Source organism: Salmo salar, chromosome 10, assembly GCF_965601325.2.
Source record: "Salmo salar chromosome 10, fSalSal1, whole genome shotgun sequence".
NCBI classification, from domain to species: domain Eukaryota; kingdom Metazoa; phylum Chordata; class Actinopteri; order Salmoniformes; family Salmonidae; genus Salmo; species Salmo salar.
This window is the reverse complement of record NC_138300.1, coordinates 116085585-116098578: the sequence shown is the minus strand read 5'-3', so window position 1 is coordinate 116098578 and position 12994 is coordinate 116085585. Positions and strand designations below refer to the sequence as shown.

At 43.8% G+C, this 12994-nt stretch overlaps 2 non-coding genes across 2 annotated transcripts; both read right to left on the bottom strand.

The window, feature by feature from the left end:
- Positions 1 to 9181: 9181 nt before the first annotated feature.
- Positions 9182 to 9253, bottom strand: trnap-agg (transfer RNA proline (anticodon AGG)). The gene has a single exon. It is a non-coding gene; the product is annotated as a tRNA-Pro (tRNA).
- A 2932-nt stretch (positions 9254 to 12185) lies between these two features.
- Positions 12186 to 12257, bottom strand: trnap-ugg (transfer RNA proline (anticodon UGG)). Its single transcript has one exon. It is a non-coding gene; the product is annotated as a tRNA-Pro (tRNA).
- Positions 12258 to 12994: the final 737 nt, after the last annotated feature.

Genomic DNA, 12994 nt, shown 5'->3' with positions numbered 1-12994 from the left:
GTAGACAAAGGGACTGAGAAGGGCGCGAAAGATAAGACACTACACAGTTGATAATTTTAACAATTGAAATGCTAATCCTTTGCACATGAATGCTCACTCATTCGGGAATAATTGCAATCTATTTATATATTTACGCTCAGTGTGTCGTCGTGATCTCTGTTGGAAAGTTTTTTTCTGTTGGAGAGTTTCTCCACACTTTCTCTCTTCTGTAGTTAGAATGGATAGTTCAGAGTCCCATTCAAAACTGTTGTTATAGAATATATGTTTCGGCGGTTGTTGGCCTTCGCATTCAATGGTATAGAATTCCTAGCTGCAGACTAGTAACTCGTATCAAAGATTTGCTCTTATTCTATCGGATCGATAGTCTCAGAGTTTAACCACGTGGTATGGTTAAAAGATTCAGCAATCCACTCAAACCTTAGCCCTCTCGTGGTAATCGAGGTAAGCTGGTTTGATAAGTAATCCTTCAGGTGGGGGTTATATTCGTAACAGCAGAAGAGCGCTGTCCCATGACGCCTGGTCAATGTCTGTGCTCATGGGGCGGGCCTATGACCTAGTTAAACTCCAAAGGGAATTGGAGTTTCCTTCATTAAACAGTTTTTAATCACATGACATAATTTCACAAATAGTTTCATCTTTACTCATTCATTTTATACAACAGTTAGATGCAAGCCTCACAACTGAGACTCTTGTATAAACAGAGTTATGGTAATGTGGCTGTATTGTCTCTCATGAGTTTCACAAACATTAAATGAAATGGACCGGTCGTAGCTGGATTCTTCCCCGACCGTGTACACATTCTCCAAAACATGGACATTGTTCAGTTCTCAAGTTCTGTGATGTGGAAGAGGTTCCTTTGTTCTCCTGTGAAACTCACTCTCTCTATACTCTGGCCATGAGGAGAGAAACTCCTCTAGGACTTTATGACCTGCCTAACAGAGCCTGGGTGTAGGGGGAAGAGAGAGAGGTGGTGAGAGGGGGATGGTGCTCGCTGTACCCAAAGAGGGCCACGTCATGACACTACCATCCAGCTGATGTTCAGGTAGGACCAGTAACACCAGTGTTTTTAGAACAGGTTTTAGCTTTGGCTTAGTGTTTTTGGGTCTGCCTTGAACAGGTTTTAGCTTTGGCTTTTGTTTTGGCTTTGTGTTTTTGGGTCTGCCCTGAACAGGCTTTAGCTCTGCTTTTGACTTGGCATTCATGACATTGTAGGTACGCTATGCTTTGGCTTTGCTCTGTGTTTTGGTCCTGCCATTAGTGTTAATGAATTGAGTTGATGATTGGCCGCAGAATGCGCTGGGCCTTTTGGCAGACCTGAGCTATCTCAGCAGCCACTGCACTTGATTACATTATCTGTCAACACACAGGAAGTGTGCTCTTGGCATTATGTAATATGGAACTCTCTGTTCTGTTGCCAAGTTTGTAATTTCAGATATGAAAGGTTTGGACCGATTTCATACAGGTTATATATACTAGGCCGGGTTACTGTGAAGCACTTTGTGACAACTGCTGTCTGCTGATGTTAATAGGGCTTTATAAATACATTTGATTGATTGATTCACAAACTGTACCCTGCAAGGTTTGCCTTTGTGTTTTGACCCCTAGTTTTTCAGACAACAGATAGCAGAGCCTACTGAAGAGAAAGTTGTCACAAAACCCACTCACACCTTCAGCACCTAACTATGTCCATGTCACTGGATAAAATACAGATACTGGGTGTAATGGAAGCGGCTTCCCGTTTATTAATTTATTTGCGGTTCTATGAATGAGCTTTTGGCTCTTATGGCTCTTTCTCAAAGTTACTGTGTTTTCATTACTGGTGAGGTAGGTTCACTTTCACTATGAATCTTTCTCTAGTTACTGTGTTTTCATTACTGGTGAGGTAGGTTCACTTTCACTATGGCTCTTTCTCAAAATTACTGTGTATTCATTACTGGTGAGGTAGGTTGACTTTCACTATGAATCTTTCTCTAGTTACTGTGTATTCATTACTGGTGAGGTAGGTTCACTGTCCAGATGAACCAACTCTGAGGTAGGCGTTTGTTACAGTTTCTCATGTCCCAACCATTTTATATGCTGCTTATTGTAGTCTTTAGCGAATGAGTAACAAATATTTGTCCCGAATTTGTTGGGATTTATTTTTAATATATTTTTATTTAACCTGTATTTAACTAGGCAAGTCAGTTAAGAGCACATTCTTATTTACAATGACAGCCTACCAAAAGGCAAAAGGCCTCCTGCGGGGACAGGGGCCTGGGATTAAAACAATAAATACAATATAAATATAGGACAAAACACACATCCCAACAAGAGAGACACAACACCACATGTACAGCACTATCAGAACAACAAGAGAGACACAGCACTACATGTACAGCACTATCAGTACAACAAGAGAGACACAACACTACATGTACAGCACTATCAGAACAACAAGAGAGATACAACACTACATGTACAGCACTATCAGAACAACAAGAGAGACACAACACTACATGTACAGCACTATCAGAACAACAAGAGAGACACAACACTACATGTACAGCACTATCAGAACAACAAGAGAGATACAACACTACATGTACAGCACTATCAGTACAACAAGAGAGATACAACACTACATGTACAGCACTATCAGAACAACAAGACAGACACAACACTACATGTACAGCACTATCAGAACAACAAGAGAGACACAACACTACATGTACAGCACTATCAGAACAACAAGAGAGACACAACACCACATGTACAGCACTATCAGAACAACAAAATGCCTAGTAACCCTACATTTAAGTGAGATGTGTGGATTATGAAAATGAACTCACTGAGAAGGTTTAAGGATGGAGCAAAATGTAAGCGGTCCTTTCCTTTATTTTCTTAGTCACCTGTTATAAACTTGTTGAGCAACATTGTGGTGATGATGGAGAGTTTCCCCCTGCTACCTGGGGGTGTTCATTCTGGATCAGACAATTACAGGGCTCCAAAAGAAACACCTTTCTATTGGGGGACACAGGGACATGGTAAGTACTTCAAAATCGCTCGCTCTCTCTCTCTCACGCACATGCACAGAGTAAGATCATTCAATTAAACCCATGTTCTCCCCATGTTTCCCTTTCCAACAGACGAGGAGCTGTACATTCAACAGGCTGTGGTCCTCAACGAAGATGCTGTACATTTAGGAATAACTTGCTATTTTCCACCATGAGCTGCTTTTTAAATACAGTTTCTGTACATTACTCTGTTTATCAACACTTTTGTAGTACATTTGTTTACATTCCTTATAGTAGTAGTATCGATGTAATGGTCATCTGAAGGTCATCTGATTCTTCTGTCCTGATATGTTTTGCATCATTTGTGTCGTAGACTATGAGAATCAGAAAACTTCTTCGGCCATTCTTCCTCTTCACAACTCATAATTGATGAAGAAGACGTTGAAATGCATCAAAAGAACAATACCAGAAATAACAAGGTAATGGTATTGAATTGAGTCAAATGATTAGTGAATACAGAAATGTATAAGGTCCTTCATTTTGGCTGACTATAGGGCTTTCTTCTTCTCTCCAGTTTGATCTTAGTAGTGGTTCTCCACCTGTGTGTCTTCACCATGTTTGGAATGCTGCTATTCACAAAGGGAGAGGTACAGTAACATCCCCAGTACCTGTTTATTGATTGGATAGTGTGAACATTACTTTAATTGTCACACCCTGACATGTGAGAGATGTTTTATTTCCTCTAGTTTGGTTAGGTCAGGGTGTGACATGGGGTGGGCATTCTATGTTTTCTATTTCTTTGTGTTTAGCCGAGTATGTTTCCTAATCAGAGGCAGCTGTCTATCGTTATCTCTGATTGGGAATCATACTTAGGCAGCCTTTTTTCTTTCCTTCAGTTGTGGGATCTTGTTTTTGTACAGCTCAGTAAAGCCTGCAGAACGTGACGTTCTTGTTCCTTTGTTTTTTGTTTTGATTTAGTGTTCTGAGTTATAATAAATTATTAATCATGAGCACTTACCACGCTGCACCTTGATCTCCTCCTTACGACGATCGTACAGAAGATCCCACCACAAAAGAACCAAACAGCGTGGTCAGGAGACATGGACCTGGGAAGACATCCTGGACGGCAAGGGATCCTGGACGTGGGAGGGGATCCAGGCTGGATGGGATCGCCTCCCATGGGAACAGGTGGAGGCAGCGAGAGCAGAGCGGCAACGAGATGAGGAACTAGCACGGCAACGAGGCAAGCACGAGAGGCAGCCACACTTTTTTTGGCGGGGGGGCACACGGGGAGATTGGCTAAATCAGGGTTCAGACCTGAGCCAACTCCCCGTGCTTACCGTAGGGAGCAGATGACCAGTCAGGCACCGAGTTATGCTGTGATGCGCACTATATTGCCAGTGCGCATTCATAGCCCGGTGCGATCTGTGCCTGTGCCCCGCATTTGCCGTGCTAGAGGGGGCATTCAGCCAGGATGGATTGTGCCGGCTCAGCGCTCCTGGTGTCCAGTGCGCCTCCTCGGTCCAGGATATCCTGCGCCAGCTTTACGCACTGTGTCGCCAGTACGCCTTCACAGCCCAGTTCGTCCTGTGCCAGCGCCCCGCACTTGCCAGGCTAAACTGAGCATCCAGCCAGGTCGGGTTGTGCCAGCCATATGCTCCAGACCTCCAGTGGGTCTCCACAGCCCAGTATATACTGTGCCAGTTCTACGCACTGTGTCGCCAGTGCGCCTTCACAGCCCAGTTTGTCCTGTGCCAGCGCCCCGCATTTGCCGGGCTAATGTAACCATCCAGCCAGGATGGGTTGTGCCAGCCCTTAGCTCCAGACCTCCAGTGCGCCTCCACGGCCCAATATACCCTGTGCCTGCTCTGCGCACCCGGTCTCCAGTGCGTCTCCCCAGTTCGGTGAGACCGATTCCAGCTCCACGTAAGAATGTAAATGTAAAAAATGTATGCCTCCAGTGATGATCCATGATGCGAAGCCTTCAGTGATGATCCATGATCCGAAGCCTCCAGTGATGATCCATGATCCGAAGCCTCCAGTGATGATCCATGATCTGAAGCCTCCAGTGATGATCCATGATCCGAAGCCTCCAGTGATGATCCATGATCCGAAGCCTTCAGTGATGATCCATGATCCGAAGCCTCCAGTGATGATCCATGATCCGAAGCCTCCAGTGATGATCCATGATCTGAAGCCTCCAGTGATGATCCATGATCCGAAGCCTCCAGTGATGATCCATGATCCGAAGCCTCCAGTGATGATCCATGGCCCGAAGCCTCCAGTGATAATCCATGGCCCGATGCCTCCAGTGATAATCCAAGGCACGAAGCCTCCGGTGATAATCCATGGCCCGGAGCCTTCGGTGATAATCCATGGCACGAAGCCTCCGGTGATAATCCATGGCCCGAAGCCTCCGGGGATGATTCTTGGCCCGGAGCCTCCAGTGATGATCCATGGCCCGGAGCCTCCAGTGATGATCTATGGCGCGGAGCCTGTAGTGACGATCCGTGGCACGGAGTCTGCAGCGACGGTCCCCGGTCCAAAGCATCCGGCGACGGTCCCCGGTCCGGAGCATCTGTCGGATGCGACGATCCCCGATCCGGAGCATCCGGCGACGGTCCCCGGTCCGGAGCATCTGTCGGATGCGACGGTCCCCGGTCCGGAGCATCTGTCGGATGCGACGGTCCCCGGTCCGGAGCATCTGGCGGATGCGACGGTCCCCGGTCCGGAGCATCTGGCGGATGCGACGGTCCCCGGTCCGGAGCATCTGGCGGATGCGACGGTCCCCGGTCCGGAGCATCCGGCGACGGTCCCCAGTCTGGTTCCTCTGAAAACGATCCACAGTCCGGTAATACAAAAGCGGAGGGATCAGCGGGTGGAGCCACCACCATGGTTAGATGCCCACCCGGACCCTCCCTTATAGGTTCAGGTTTGCGGCCGGGAGTCCGCACCTTTGGGGGGGGGGTACTGTCACGCCATGTCCTGTGAGAGACGTTTTATTTCCTCTAGTTTGGTTAGGTCAGGGTGTGACATGGGGAGGGCATTCTATGTTTTCTATTTCTTCTATCGTTGTCTCTGATTGGGAATCATACTTAGGCATCCCTTTTTCCCTCTTTCAGTTGTGGGATCTTGTTTTTGCACAGCTCAGTAAAGCCTGCAGAACGTGACGTCCGTTTTCCTTTGTTTGTTGTTTTGATTTAGTGTTCTGAGTTATAATAAATTATTAATCATGAGCACTTACCACGCTGCACCTTGGTCGATCCTTACGACGATCGTCACAATAATGTTTTTTTTTTTAAGCGTGTAGGCCCTTGGGTCTTTTTTGTAATTATCTGCTAATTTTAGTTGAAGGCCAGTGGCCTTCAGAGGATTTTCAGAAGATTTATTTCATGAGAATATTTGATAATTTTTTATTTCATCTTTATTTAACCAGGAGGTGCCATTGAGGTTAGAAGACCTCTTTCTCAAGGGAGACCTTGCCAAGAAGGGCAGATCAGTGAAAACACATAGAACATTCTAATCAAAGTGCATAGTCTGCATAGCAAGTAGTTATTGTTCTTATGTGATACCTGCTCTGATGTGTCTTGTTCTAGAACCCAGAGAAGAACATGGAATGGGAGTTCTATTTCAAAAACCTCTCTCGGTCTCTTATGTCTCTTTTGGTTCTTCTCACAACTGCTAACAACCCTGACGGTAGGCTTATTCATAACAAGTTTTTCATATGCTAGTGTAGATTTTAATTTATCACTGCTGTAAGTCAAAGTGGATGAGCTTTTCATTTTAAACATGGCATGTTTTTCTCTGCTCTAATGTGATGATGCCAGCTTACACTTTAAACAGAGTTTTCTCTGTCTTCTTCATCCTCTTCAGTGGATTTGGTGTCACGCCCTGACCATAGAGAGCCCTCGGTTCTCTATGGTGTTTAGGTCAGAGCGTGACTAGGGGGGTGTTCTAGTCATTCATTTTCTATGTTGCTGGTTTGTATGGTTCCCAATTAGAGGCAGCTGGTAATCGTTGCCTCTAATTGGGGATCATATTTAGGAAGCCCTTTCTCCCACCTGCTTTGTAGGATTTTGTTTTGGTTAGTGCTTTGTGCGCTCTGTGTCTGCACGTTTGTTATAGTCTTTGTTGTTTTGTTGTGTCACTATTAAATATAATGTGGAACTCTACGCACGCTGCGCCTTGGTCCACTCTTTTCAACAAGCGTGACATTTGTTGAGTTTGTTTGATGTGTTTCTGTGCCATTGTGTTGATTACAATATTATTTTGATATAAATATATTTCAAACTGTTTGAATTGATTCAATCTGTATGTTCAATAAATGCTTACTTTACATGTTATCACTCTATTGTAGGAACATACATCCTGATGAACCTGCTGACTGCCATCATATACAACCAGTTTAGAGGATACTTAGTGGTGAGTAACTGGCTTGTTGTCGACTGTACTTCACAAAGTTAACAAATATTTAGGTAAGTGGGTAGGGAGTGTTGTCAGTGGGTAGCCAATTTCCCATAGGTATGTGAGTAGTATTGATCATGGTAACAGGAGGGGTCAGTGTCTCCTGACCCCTCCTGTCTCAGCCTCCATTATTTATGCTGCAGTAGTTTGTGTTGGGGGGGCTAGGGTCAGTCTGTTATATCTGGAGTATTTCTCCTGTCTTACCCGTGTCCTGTGTGAATTTAAGAATGCTCTCTAATTCTCTTTTTCTCTCTTTCTTTCACTCTCTTGGAGGACCTGAGCCCTAGGACCATGCCTCAGGACTACCTGGCCTGATGACTCCTTGCTGTCCCTTGTCCACCTGGCCGTGCTGCTGCTTCTGTATCAACTGTTCTGCCTGCGGCTATGGAACCCTGACCTGTTCACCAGATGTGCTATCTGTCCCAGACCTGCTGTTTTCAACTCTCTAGAGACAGCAGGAGCGGTTGAGATATTCTGAATGATCGGCTATGAAAAGCCAACTGACATTTACTCCTGAGGTGCTGACCTGTTGCACCCTCGACAACCACTGTGATTATTATTATTTGACCCTGCTGGTCATCAATTAACATTTGAACATCTTGGCCATGTTCTGTTATCTCAACCCTGCACAGCCAGAAGAGGACTGGCTACCCCTCATAGCCTGGTTCCTCTCTAGGTTTCTTCCTAGGTTCTGGCCTTTCTAGGGAGTTTTTCCTTGCCACTGTGCTTCTACACCTGCATTGGTTGCTGTTTGGGGTTTTAGGCTGAGTTTCTGTACAGCACTTTGTGACATCAGCTGATGTAAGAAGGGCTTTATAAATACATTTGATTGATAACCCTTTTTTTAGCAGATGTCAATCCAGACATCCATCCTGAGGAGGAGTTTGGGCGTCAGGGCAGCTTTTGAGCTGCTGCGCTGTCAGAGCCAGGAACCAACCTTCTCTGAGGATGATACCGTGTTTATTTTATTAATATACAACAGCAAAATGGTGGAGCGCTTACTGTATGTATAAAATAATATTGACTGTGTTCATGTTGAGAGTATTATGGTCCAGATAGTCCTGAAGGTGATGAGGAGAGTTCAGATGAAAGGTTATTACAGAGATGCCATCATGAAGGTGAGATGGTTCCCGCCTTACCTGAAACAACATACTGTAATACATAGCGTCTGAATTGTGAGCACTTTTGGTATGTCCAAAGTAAGACTTTTTTTTTCATTTGCCTTTGTGCTTGCATTTGCAACGGAAGCAAACATTTGGACAGAAGCAAACCTGAAAAGTTATTGTGAAAGGAGATTGAACAGGATATTGAAGTCATTGTTTTCCTCTGTAGCGTCCTATATTGTCTGAGTACTGATCTAAGTTCCTGTGCAAGGTTCAGTATATGTTTAGTCAGCATTATGTCACTGTAGTGGGGAATGCTGTGGCCCTGGCCAATGTTGTCTGCATCTGTGTTCACTATGTCACAATATTTTATAAATTCACTTAAATGTTTGTTTCTGCTTGATCCTAACAGCTCTTAGTCACGACACTAGCCTGGAATCCTAACTGACATGCTTTGTTTCACCATAACAATATTGAAACAGAGCTTATCTGTTAAGATTCCAGGCTACTTATTCACAGTAATATTGTTGATTGAGGGTACAAAGCATAGTCGAGTAAATTCACTAAAGTATCTCTATGTAGGCCTGTTCATACTGTAAGTCATTTGACAACTTAAAAGGAGGGCTCGTCCGGGATTTGAACCCGGGACCTCTCGCACCCTAAGCGAGAATCATACCCCTAGACCAACGAGCCTGTCATATGGTCAAGAACCAAGAGTTTAAATTCCACTGCATGCCACATGTATAAGGAATTCCTGGCAAGTTAATGCTGTTTCATGCTCAGTAAAACTGCTCAGAGACTCCCACCTAGTGGCTGTTCTAGACTCTGCACAGACATGTTGATCAAATGGAAACAGACAGAGGACTCATCATGGATAAAACGCAATTTGGAATGGCCATTGCATTTGAGGGCTTCCACTATTTTAAATTAGTCAACTGGGTGGGTATTCCTATGAGTTGGGAGCAATCAGCCATTGAAGAAGACAATTGACTACTTTAAAATGGAGATAGCATGGGCAGAGCCATTGAGGCTGTCACAGACACAAAGATAAGTCCTATTTATCTCTGTTGTTGATCATCATTAGATTCAATTGGAAAGGCAGTAGACATAGGCCCTGACCCATTTTGTTCACCTTCTCTGCATTTGATGTCTCTGGTCTAAAAATGAGTGTTTCTTCAGAATTTTCAGGGGTGCATTGTATCCCATTTTTAGAAAATGTGTAAGGTCAAAGGTCATGTACAGTATATGCATGTAGCTAACGTATATGCATCTAAGCATCATCAATGTTCCTCCAGATTCTCCTGGTGATTGACTGTGAGTAGAATGTCTGAACGAGACAACTACTATTTAGAGGCTCAACATTTAAGACCATTTGAATGTAAAATGTACTACAAGTAGTATTTACAAGTGGACATTAGTTACTGTACATGCAGTGCACTGCCGACATGACTGACTCATGTATAGCAGGTAAGGGTCTTGCACAGTTTGTCAATAGCTCCGTGCAATTCACAGACTTTATATGTATTTCTGTCACAGGAGGTTGGTGGCACCTTAATTGGGGAGGACCAGCCCGTGGTTTTGCCTGGAGGGGAATCGGTGGAATGGTATCAAACAGATGGTTTGATGCCATTCCATTTGCTCCGTTCCAGCCATTATTATGAACCGTTCTCCCCTCAGCAGCCTCCACTGATCTGTGTTTTTTCAGACAATCAACTGTTTCTTCATCCTTTACTACCTGCTGGAGATGGCGCCGAAGGTGGTAGCATTTGTCTGGACAGGATATGTGTCCTATGGGAGTAACGTATTTGATGGATCTCTCACAGTTCTTTCACTGGTAGGTGCAGTTCAGTATTAAATACTGTATGTAAGGATAATGCAGGGTCCATTTTGAAGCATGGGCAATTTAGAGAAGATTCTAGTTGATGTATCTATATTACCGTCTGTCACACAATTCAAAGACACTCGTTGACATTACGACACTGTACACTATATTCCATACTGACTGGATATTGTTTTATATCTCTGTTTTACCAAAGGACCTACAGATATCCATATTTGCTACTTAGTCTGCCATTTTCCTATTGGTAAGATTTTTCTCCCCACTTTGTTTGGGATCTTGCAATATACTAACTCACTTAGGACAACCCTAAATACATCTATCACATATTTTTTCAAAAGGTGGGCTCATCTGGGATTTAAACCCAGGACTACTCACACCCTAAGCGAGAAGCATACCCTTAAACCAACAAGCCTACTTAGGGAAACCCACCCTATCGTTATAATTTTCCCATCTCCTTCTCCTCATAAGCATGTGAGTGAACTTCCAGAATCTGTGATGTGGCAGGTTTTTGCTATTAGACTGCCCTCTAGTGGTAACTAACACTTTTAGGAAGTTTTCCAAACACTGAGCGCACAAAACATTAGGAACACCTGCTCTTTCCATGACATAGACTTACCAGGTCTGTCATAGACTGTATGTAGTCTGTCATATAGACTGTGTGTAGTCTGTAAGTCATTTGACTTCTTAAAAGGAGGGCTCGTCCGGGATTTGTATCACATCCGGCTGTGATTGGGAGTCGCATTGGGCGGTGCACAATTGCCCAGCGTCGTCCGGGTTTGGCCAGGGTATGCCGTCACTGTAAATAAGAATATGTTCTTAAATGACTTGCCTAGTTAAATAAAGGTTACATAAAAAAAACTAAATAAATAGTCTGTGTGTACAAAACATTATGAACACCTGCTCTTTCCATGACACAGACTGATCAGGTGAATCCAGCTGAAGTCTATCATCCCGTATTGATGTCACCTGTTAAATTCAGTTCAATCAGTGTAGATGAAGGGGAGGAGACAGGTTAAAGAAGGATTTTTAAGCCTTGACATGTATTCTGTATCTGTGCCATTCAGAGGGTGAATGGACAAGACAAAATATTGAAGTGTCTTTGAACAGGGTATTATAGTAGGTGCCAGGCGCACCGGTCTGAGTGTGTCAAGAACTGCAACTCTGCTGTTTTGTTCACTCTCAACAGTTTCCCGTGTGTATCAAGAATGGTCCACCACCCAAAGGACATCCAACCAACTTGACACAACTGTAGGAAGCATTGGAGTCAACATGGGACAGCATCCCTGTGGAACACTTTAGACACCCTGTAGAGTCCATGCCCCTGACGAATTGAGGCTTTTCTGAAGACAAAAGGGAATGCAACTCAATATTAGGAAGGTGTTCCTGTTGTTTAGTACACTCAGTGTACAGTACATTGTCAGATTTACAAATTAAACCATTGTCTGTGGTTGACATCTTAAGTGCTGAAGGTTATCATTTGCATTATGAGGACTGAGACCGTTCCAGGACTACAGTGTTACAGCTGCAAATAAAACTATGTGGACGTTTCTCAGTGGCTGACAGATAAGAGTATTTATGAATTAGGTTATACGACTCGTCGTTCGGCTAGTTCTCATAATACAAAATAGTTGAGATTGGTATCCTGTGAGCCTGCTCTTTGTTATAGAAACCTATATATGACTGATTGTCAGTTTTTCTGCTGAATATGCACAGTCTGCTCCACTTACCCAAGTAGACTATCATTATCTTGGATAGTACATTGAGCCTGTAGTGTTCAGAAAAGAAGGGCTCGTCCGGGATTTGAACCCGGGACCTCTCGCACCCAAAGCGAGAATCATACCCCTAGACCAACGAGCCTTGTTGAAGGAAAGGTAAACACAGACTCCCTTTCTGCCCTGTCACTGATGTCAAGCGTGTGTGAAATCTGAGGTGTGTCCTTAGTGAAACTTTGTTACTTTACTCACCTCTAGTGGTGATTTATACAGCATCATCACTATAGTAAAGTTCTGACCTGTTGAAAACATTAGATTTGTCAGATTAACGAGGCCATATATCTTATTATATATTTATATTTTGTCTATGCTGTATAGCTCAATAATATCTTGCCCAAGGCATATTCAACACAAATGAGCTGAAATATCCAGTAGAAATATAACCATACCACAGCATATTCAGGAACACTTTACTTGACCCCTTTGTCATAAGGGCTACATAACACTGTCAAAACCAGTACATAACATAGGTCATACCAGAGCTGTTAAACTGGTACGATTGTAAAGAAGTGCTGTCTTTGTTTGCAGGTGGTTTATTATGTATTTGCTGTGCTTGGGGTCTGGTTGTTCGAAGGCTCTATCATAGCACCTGCAAGTAACCTGAGGTATGAAGAAAATATGTCTCAAAAATCATGTATTATCTATTTCTTACAGCACTACCGCCGACCCCAGAATTATGACAATGATTGTAAACAAAACTCTACAATGTGGTTCTTATGAACAGCTTGGCTGCTGGTCAAACAACTTTTATGACTTTGCAGTGAGTATCACTCAACTAAAGTTTGTCGTGCCTGCTCCCGCTCTTCCCCCCTGGTGTTCGAC